Source organism: Pseudopipra pipra, chromosome 4 (assembly GCF_036250125.1).
Source record: "Pseudopipra pipra isolate bDixPip1 chromosome 4, bDixPip1.hap1, whole genome shotgun sequence".
Lineage (NCBI taxonomy): Eukaryota > Metazoa > Chordata > Aves > Passeriformes > Pipridae > Pseudopipra > Pseudopipra pipra.
The window spans coordinates 2,275,239-2,283,365 of NC_087552.1; the positions used below are offsets into that span (position 1 = coordinate 2,275,239).

An 8,127-nucleotide genomic window follows, 5' to 3' on the forward strand; every position below is an offset into this window, starting at 1 on the left:
TGTCCCCCCTCGCCTTGCCTCCCACCCCCCCTCCGCCACTACTCCCCCCTTCTCCTTCCACCCCCCCCCCGCCTTCCCCCCCCGTTCCCCCCCGGGCAGGGGGTCCCGGGATGGGAGGAATCGCGGGGCGGATCTCCCCGCTCTGACCCCTCCCACCGCAGGACCCCACTCCCCCGGACGGGGGTCCCCCCGACCGCCCCCCGGGGCGGGGAGTCCCGAGGTGGGAGGGGCCAGAGGGGGGAACTCGCCCCTCCTCCCCTCCCACCCCGGGACCCCCTTTCCCGGAGGGGGCCCCGCCCCGACCGCCCCCCGGGGGAGGAGTCCCGGGGTGGGAGGGATCAGTGGGAGGAGTTCCCCCCTCTGACCCCTCCCACCGCGGGACCCCACTGCCCTGGAGGGGGTCCCCAGGCCACCCCTCAGGGCGGGGAGTCCCGGGGTGGGAGGGGCCCGACAGGGGGAAAACTCCCCCCTCCCACCCCGGGACCCCCTTCTCCGGAGGGGGCCCCGCCCCCGATCGCCCCCCGAGGGACGGAGTCCCGGGGTGGGAGGGATCAGTGGGAGGAATTCCCCCCTCTGACCCCTCCCACCCGAGGACCCCACTCCTCCGGAGGGGATCCCCCTGCCCCCCTCCCCTGGCCCCTCCTCCTCCCCCCTCCCGGAGCCCCCCCCTGCCCCCGCCCACCTCCCCGAGCCCCCTCCTCCGGAGGGGACCCTCATCCCCTGCCCCCCCCGCCTCCCCCTCGTCCCCCCCGAGCCCCCTCCTCCGGAGGGGACCCTCATCCCCTGCCCCCCCGCCACCCCCTCGTCCCCCCGCCCGCGGAGCCCCCCGTGTGATGTCGGGACGGGCCGGAGCCCCGGCGGTGTCGGGCGGTGCTTGTGAACTGCAGGGGGGACCCGCCGAGCGGGCCCGGCCCCGTGGGGGGGATCCAGGGGGGGCGCCGGCTCCGGCCCTCGCGGCTTTATTAAAGCGGCGCCCCCAAGCCCGCGGCTGCGGGGACACGGCCCGGGGGACAGGGGGACGGACGGGACGGGCGGGGGGGCAAGGACGGAGCGGGGGTGCGGGCAGGTCGGGCTGTGCAGCGGAGCAGCGAGGGGGGAGCAGGGGCAGGCAGGGGGGGCCGGGGGCAGGTGGGGGGGCCGGGCTGTGCAGGAGGGCAGCGACAGCGGCCGGGGAGAGGCGGCGTGCGGGGAGCGGGTGGAGGGTGGGGAGGAAGGGAGGGGACGAAAAAAAGGGGGAAAAGCAAAAGAAAGACAAAAACAAAAGCAAAGAAAAAGGGCCGCGGCAGCGAGAGGCTCCCGCGGCGCTGCTGCCTCCCCGCGCACTGCCCGAGCAAACGGCCGCGGGGGCGAGTTCCGGCGCTTAAATACCCCCGCCCTGACCCGCCCCCTGCCCGTCCCCGCCCCGCGCACCTGGACGGGCCCCGCCTCGCACACCTGTGCGGGCCCCGCTCCGCCCCGGCCCCGCCCCGGCCCCGCCCCGGCCGCGCCGTTTAAAGCCGGCAGAGCCGCGCTCGTCCCGAGTTTGTGGAGGAACCTCGGACCGGGATGCTGCGGGAGCGATCGGCGCGTCGGAGGACCGAGGGTGGCGATGGAGCTCGGCAGGAGGACCGGGACAAGGATCGGGGCCAGGACCGGGACCGCGACCGGAGGAGCGAGGTTGGTTTGGGGCTGGGATGGGGCTCGGCATCCGGACGGGGACCAGGATCGGTGCCGGGCTCATCCCAGCCCGGCCTCGCCGCCTGTGCCCCGGCAACGCGGGCGAGAAGAGCCGCTCCGGGCCGGGCGCTGGGGCCGAGCGCGGCGGGGCCGCTCGGGCCGGGGCTCTGCCGGGGCCCGGTCGGGGGAGAACGGCGGCGCGTTTGTCGTGTAGACGCGGAGCCGGGGCTGGGACCGGCCGGGGCGCGGGGACACGCCGGGCCGGCCCCGGGACCCCCGAGGAGGGGTGCCGCCCGTACCCCCCGCGGGATCGGAGCTTCCCCGCTCGGGCACCCCCGAGGCCACCGCACCCGCTCCCGGGGCGAACATCGCCCGTCTCCCCCTTAAACGCGGCCCCAGGAGGTTCCCACCCCCAGGGCCCCCCGGGAACGAGGGCTCTGGGGCCCGCCGGGGCTCCGGCCACGGGCCCGCTCCGGCCGCGGGGAGCTGGGGGCCTGCCGGGGAGGGAAGAACGGCGGCAGCCCTTTCCCCGTTCCTCCCGTGCTCCGGGACCCCGAGCAGAGCTGCTCGTTTGTCCCCGTGTCCCTGTGTCTGTCCTCAGGCGGCCCCAGGAGCTGGCACTGACCGTGCCGCGGCTCGGGCACAGGCTGCTCCCAGCTCTGCCTGCGGAACTTCGGCAATTACCGACAGCAGTTCTTTGCCCTGCCATCCAGAAGGTGCGGCTCATCTGACACCAGCCAGGTGAGACCTGAGGCTCTCCTTCCTCTCCCCCGCTTTCTCGGCAACTCGCACCCTCCCGGGGCAAACCCTCTGGTTTTCAAAATCCCGTTGAAACATTTCCTCTTTATTTGCAGACGGGGAAGGCCCTGCCTGGGAGGGAAACGGCTACAGGGGAGGAAACCAAGAAATGCTCCAACCGGATGGTGCTGCGCGAGTCAAAAGAGGGGCAAGACCGCGGGCAAATACAGTCAGGAAATGAGCTTTTATTCAATCTCTGCAGGAGCCCTTCGCAGCCACGGGCCGGAGGGAGCGCGGCCGGCTGGGCTGTGCCCGGCTGGGGACGGGCACCAATTCATCGCTGCCCTGCTCAGGGAGGTTTTCCGGCCCCGTCCGGGCTTCACCCAACGGCTGCAAAGGTGCTCGTGCGGCATCCGAGCTCATTTCCAGGGATAAAGGAGCCAAACGAGTCCGGAGGGATCCCTCGCTCCGAGGCAAAGGCGTTTGGTCGAGTGTCGCCGCCTGGTCCCGCCTGCGGGGGAGCGTCTCCTCCAGGTGAGCCTTCGGAACCCAAAATGCCGGGGGGGCTCAGGTCGGGGCCGCTTTTCGGGCCCGGAGTTGGACGGAGCCCTCGGCGGCTCCCGCTTCCCGCCAGGAACGTTCTCGGGGCTCCCTGGGCAGTCCCAGCTGGGCAGGGAACGCGGGCCGGGAGGAGGCCGGAGCGACAGACAGCGACCCAGCCCTGCTTGGGCTTCCTATTGCCAGGGGATGGAGGAGCTGTGCCCTGGAGCTGTGCCCTACAGCCCCCGTGGGGTGGGCACGGGGAAAGGGCTGCCCGCGGCTCCTCAGCCGGGCGCTGCTCTGAACGGGCCCCCTGAGATGCCTCACCCTGGACACGCCCCAGCGCCAGCCCCAAAGGACCCAAAGAATCCAGCTGGCACTCGGCAGTGTCGGCACGGCGGGGCTGCAGAGCAGCGCGGGCAGCCATTCCCAGGGCCCACCTCCCAGAGCTCCCCCGCGCCCCCCACGTGTGTCCCGCCCGCCCCAAATCCCTGCCCTTCCAGCCGGAGGTGCTCTGAAAGCAGGGCTGTGCATCCCTTTCCTCGGGGAAAAGAATTCCCCGGGGTCGCTCCCGAGGCTCCGAAGGGACAGCGGCTTCCCGGCCCGGACAGACGTCCTCGCCCGTGCTCAGGGGCTGCCTCGCCCCGGGCCGGGAGCGCGTCCGGCCCCCGCCTTCTCCTGGGCCAACACATCCCCTGGAGCCCGGCCCGGGGCGGAGAATCGGCCGAATTCCAAGGAACTCGCTCAAGTCCCCCCAGGGACACCAGCGGGGCTGGGGGAGGAGGGTTATAAACAGCAAAGTCTGTGGAAAATGAACCTGTCCTTGTCCCGATCCCGCTGAGCAGACCTGGAACCGTGGCTGCTTCCTGGCAAACTTGGCGTTAAAGTGGCAGCTCTGCGGGGGAAGATCCGGGCTCCAGGAGGCACTGGGAGGCTATTGCAGCAGGAATTCCCCATGGAATTGCGGGCTGTAGGTAGAATTCATCCAAACCTGCAATGCTGAGACCGGAACCCAAACCTGGGCCCCCCGCAGAGAACAATCTTTTTGCTGCCCTGTCGGCCAAAGCCGCTGTGCTGAGAGATCTTGGCAGCCTGAGGGAGGGCATTCTCTGCATCCCAGCAACCTCCATCTCCCTAGGGGACAATCAAAGTCCCAACCAATTCCTTTTGCCTTTCCACAGGGACACTGACCCTTATTTGGTCCTGCTCTTCCACGGTCCATTTTGGGGGATGAGTTTGTGCTGGTTTACGTTCCCCGACTCCACCCACAGCTGGAGGTTTGGGGTTGTGCTTCTCTACTCCCAGCAGGTTCCCTAAGGAGCCAGATACTCCAACAATCCCCTCGTTTGACTTTCTAGGTGAATTGTGCACAAGCCAGTCCCCCATTCCCTATCCAGGCTGGGAGTGCTCTTGCCCTTGGTACAGTTGGCTCTGGCTGGGCAGGAACTGAGAGCAGGACACGGGGCAGAGTGGATCAGCTGCCCAGGGAACCTCTAGGAGATGAAGCTACGGGATCCTCATTCCAATCAAGGGAACACATTCTGTCTCTGGCAGAAGCCGGGAGCCAAAGCAGATCCCGCCTGGCCAGGCTGGGGGGCAGCAGTTGGATCCACTCTGGGGGAAAGCCCCTGTGCCTGCCAGGAGCTCTGACTCTGTTTGTCCTGCCAGCTCCTGACCAGTGTCAGGGCCCCTGGGAGGGATTCAGAATCCAAAGAAACCCCAAATCCTACCGCAGGATTCAATCAAAGGAAGAAAGCCATTATTGTCATAAAAAGCTTAAAAAGCTGTTAAAAATTCTAGGACAGCAATCCTGGGATTCTCAGGAAACTTAGTAGTGTCTTGGTTCCATTTCAATGTATCTTTAGTCCCTCAATGAACAGCTTGGAGAACTTCCCCTGGGATTTGGAGGCTGAGCAGGGTTTGCTTTGGATTGCTTGGCACCTCTGGCCCCAGCTGGTGCAAACACAACTTGGGCCAATGTGGTTAAACACACTTTCCCACACCAACAGTTGCTGTATCCTGCAGAAATTACCCCAAGTTTGCAGATAAAACCTTCATCTCGGTCCCTCCTCAGTTACCCCAGGTTTTCCGGGCTGGGAGTTACAAGGAGGCTGTAAATTCAAAGGCAGAAAGAGAAGGTCTGTCAGTAAAAGGCACAAAGAAGGGGACAGGTTTCAAAAAACATTTCTGCAATCCAATGAATACCTCACTGAGTACCTCATTTATCCTTCAAAATATTCATTCTCTGCCCTGGACATTCCCTCAAGTTTTACCCCCAAAGGTTTTCCCTCCTGCCCACCCCTGACTGCCTCAGTGTCCATCAGGAGGTACATCCTCTCTGCTGCAGGTGACCTCACACTGGACCCACTGCATTTTCCTGACCTCTCCACATCTCAGCAACTCACTTCTACCTCAAGATGTTCATTCTCTACCCAGCACACCACCTCCAGTTTACTCTCAACACTTTCCCCACCTCTCCACCACCCAGGAACTCATTTTCACCTCAGAAGATTCACTCTCTGCCCTGCAGATTCCCACAAGTTTTACCCCCCACATTTTCCCTGCAGGTCCGCAAGGTTTACCCCAGTTTACCCCAGGAGGTGCATTCTCTCTCCTCCACATGACCTCTGATTTTACAAACACAAATTTTCCCTCCCTGCCCACCACTGACTGCCTCACTGGACCTCAAAAGCCTCATTTTCTCCCCTAGGTGACATCCACACTTACCCCTCACAGTTTTCCCTGCTTGCAAACTACTTATTACCTCATTTTTACCTCCAAACATTCATCCTCTGCCACAGAGATGACCTCAAAGTTTCCCCCAAAACCTCCTCACCTGTCCACTACTGTTTGCCCCAGTTTACCCCAGGAGGTGCATTCTCTCTGCTGCACATTACCTCAGGTTTGACAAACAAAGATTTCCCTCCCTGCCCACTGCTGACTGCCTCACCTTACCCCAAAAGATTCATTCTCTCTGCGACAGATTGCCCCACATTTTACTCCCAACATCTGCCTTACCTGTCCACGTCTGACCAGCTCCTTTGTACCTACAGAGGGTCATTCTGCACCCCACACACACCTCAGGCTTATCTCAAACCTCTCCCCACCTGTCTGCCACCCAGTGCCTCATCTTTACCTCAACACATTCCTTCTCTTCCCAGCAGATCACCTGAACTTTAACACCCACAATTGTCTGTGTCTCTCACCACTCATCACCTCAGGTTACCTCAGTGTGTTCATTCCCTGCCCTGCAGAGAATGAACCTCCTTTTTAACCCCCAAACTTTCCCCTTCCAGCCCACTCCTGATTACCTCTTCTTGAACACAAAAGAGTCATTCTCTCCCCAGAGTCTTCCCTACTGCACACTCCTGATTACCTCTTTTGGACCTCCAAATATTCATTCTCTGCCCTCCAGATTTGCTCAAGTTTCAACCTCAGAAATTTCTCTGCCTCTCCCCTACTGACTGCCTCACTTTATTCCAAAATGTTCCTTCTCTCTGCTGCACATTGCCACAGATTTGACCCCCACAATTTTCCCTACAAGTCCACCACTGAGCACCTCATGTTCATCTCTCAATATTCATCCTCTACCATGCAGATTACCTCAGATATTCCCCCCCAGTTTTCCACACGAGTCCACAAATGATTACCCCAGTTTATCTCAGGATGTACATTCTCTGCTCCACGTGACCTCAAATTTTACAAACACAAAATTTTCTCTACCTGCCCAACACTGACTGCCTCACTTTACCCCAAGATATTCATTCACTCTGCTACAGATTGCCCAGATTTTACTCCCAAAATTCTCCTTACCTACCCACATGTAGGGGTAGGTCAGCTCCTCTGTACAAATACATGTTCATTCTCTACCCTGTGGACTACACCAAGTTTACCCTAAAACACTCCCCAGCTGTCCACCACTGAGTACCTCATTTATACTTCAAAATATTCAGTCTCTGCCCTGAACGTTCCCTCAAGTTTTACCCCCAAAGGTTTCCTTTCCTGCCCACCCCTGACTGCCTCAGTGTCCATCATGATGTGCATTCTCTCTGCTCCACATCACCTCTGATTTTACCAACAGAAATTTCCCTCCCTGCCCACCACTGACTGCCTCACTTTACCTCCAAATGGTCATTCTGTCCTCTACAGATGACATCAAGTCTTACCCCCAACATGTCCCTTCCTCTACATCACCCATTTGCTCTTCCTGACACCCCAAATTTCCATTCCATCCCTACACATTCCCTGAGTGTTTCCCTCCCAAGCATCCTTCCCTTCTTCCCTGTTTAAGAACAGGGACTCCACTCCCCCCTCAGTGGGACCCCTCCAAAATGCCACCTCCCTCCCCTCTGCAGCACCTCACCTTTTCCTACACAAACAGTTGCTGGGTCTCCTCGAAATTACCCCAAGTTGGCAGCTACAAATGTCACCTCTGTCCCTGCCATGTTCTCCCAGGTTTCCCCAGCTGGGAGCTGCAAGGAATTCAGGCCAGTGAATGGACATCAGGGAACAGCTCTACATGCAAAGGCAGAAAGAGAAGATCTGTCAGCAAAAGGCACAAAGAAGGGGACAGGCTTCAGAAAACATTTCTGCAATCCAATGAATAACTATTTCCACTTTCCCAGGGAGAAGAACAGGAACTCACAGCCACCAAGGCCTGGCAGTCCCCTGCAGCCAGAGCTCAGCACACAGCCAGAGAGGCAATTCCAGCATCTAAAAGAAAAAAAAGAAGAAAAAAGTGATTTATTTTGGTTTAAAGTTATTTTAAGTTGTTCCAAGCAAAGCAAGCCTTGCTCTGGTTTCAGTTGGGTGAACAGTGAGCGCTGGGCACAGGGCACGTCATTAATGCCCAGGGGATGAGGCTTTGTGGGGGAGGGAAGAGCAGCTGATGGAGTTGCCCAATCCAATTCCTGCCCCAGGCCTGACTGGCCCAGGACAAACCCTCTGGCAGGCAGTGGTTTTGTTCCCTCTAATGGTCAGTGCCCAGTGTGTCCCTGTGGGCAGTGCCAGGCTGGGGACAGGCACACGCAGCATGACTTCATGCTACTTCCTTAACAGGAGCACATCAAACTCATTGAAGCCAGAGAGGAAATTACAAACAAACAAACAAACAAACAAACAAAAGACCCAAAAAGATGCTTTGCACTGATACACTCTCTGGTTGATCATTCCAAAGGAAATTCTCCACAGATC

General features: G+C 60.6%; 1 long non-coding RNA gene across 2 annotated transcripts; it reads left to right on the forward strand.

Annotated features, from left to right (window-relative positions):
• Positions 1-1,507: 1,507 nt before the first annotated feature.
• Positions 1,508-4,764, forward strand: LOC135412636 (uncharacterized). Of its 2 annotated transcripts, none has more exons than XR_010429812.1 (3): positions 1,508-1,656; positions 2,258-2,397; positions 2,511-3,461. It is a non-coding gene; the product is annotated as an uncharacterized LOC135412636 (long non-coding RNA). The 2 variants fall into 2 exon arrangements; XR_010429811.1 differs by lacking the exon at positions 1,508-1,656 and adding an exon at positions 4,293-4,764 and having other exon boundaries at positions 1,879-2,397; positions 2,511-2,928.
• Positions 4,765-8,127: the final 3,363 nt, after the last annotated feature.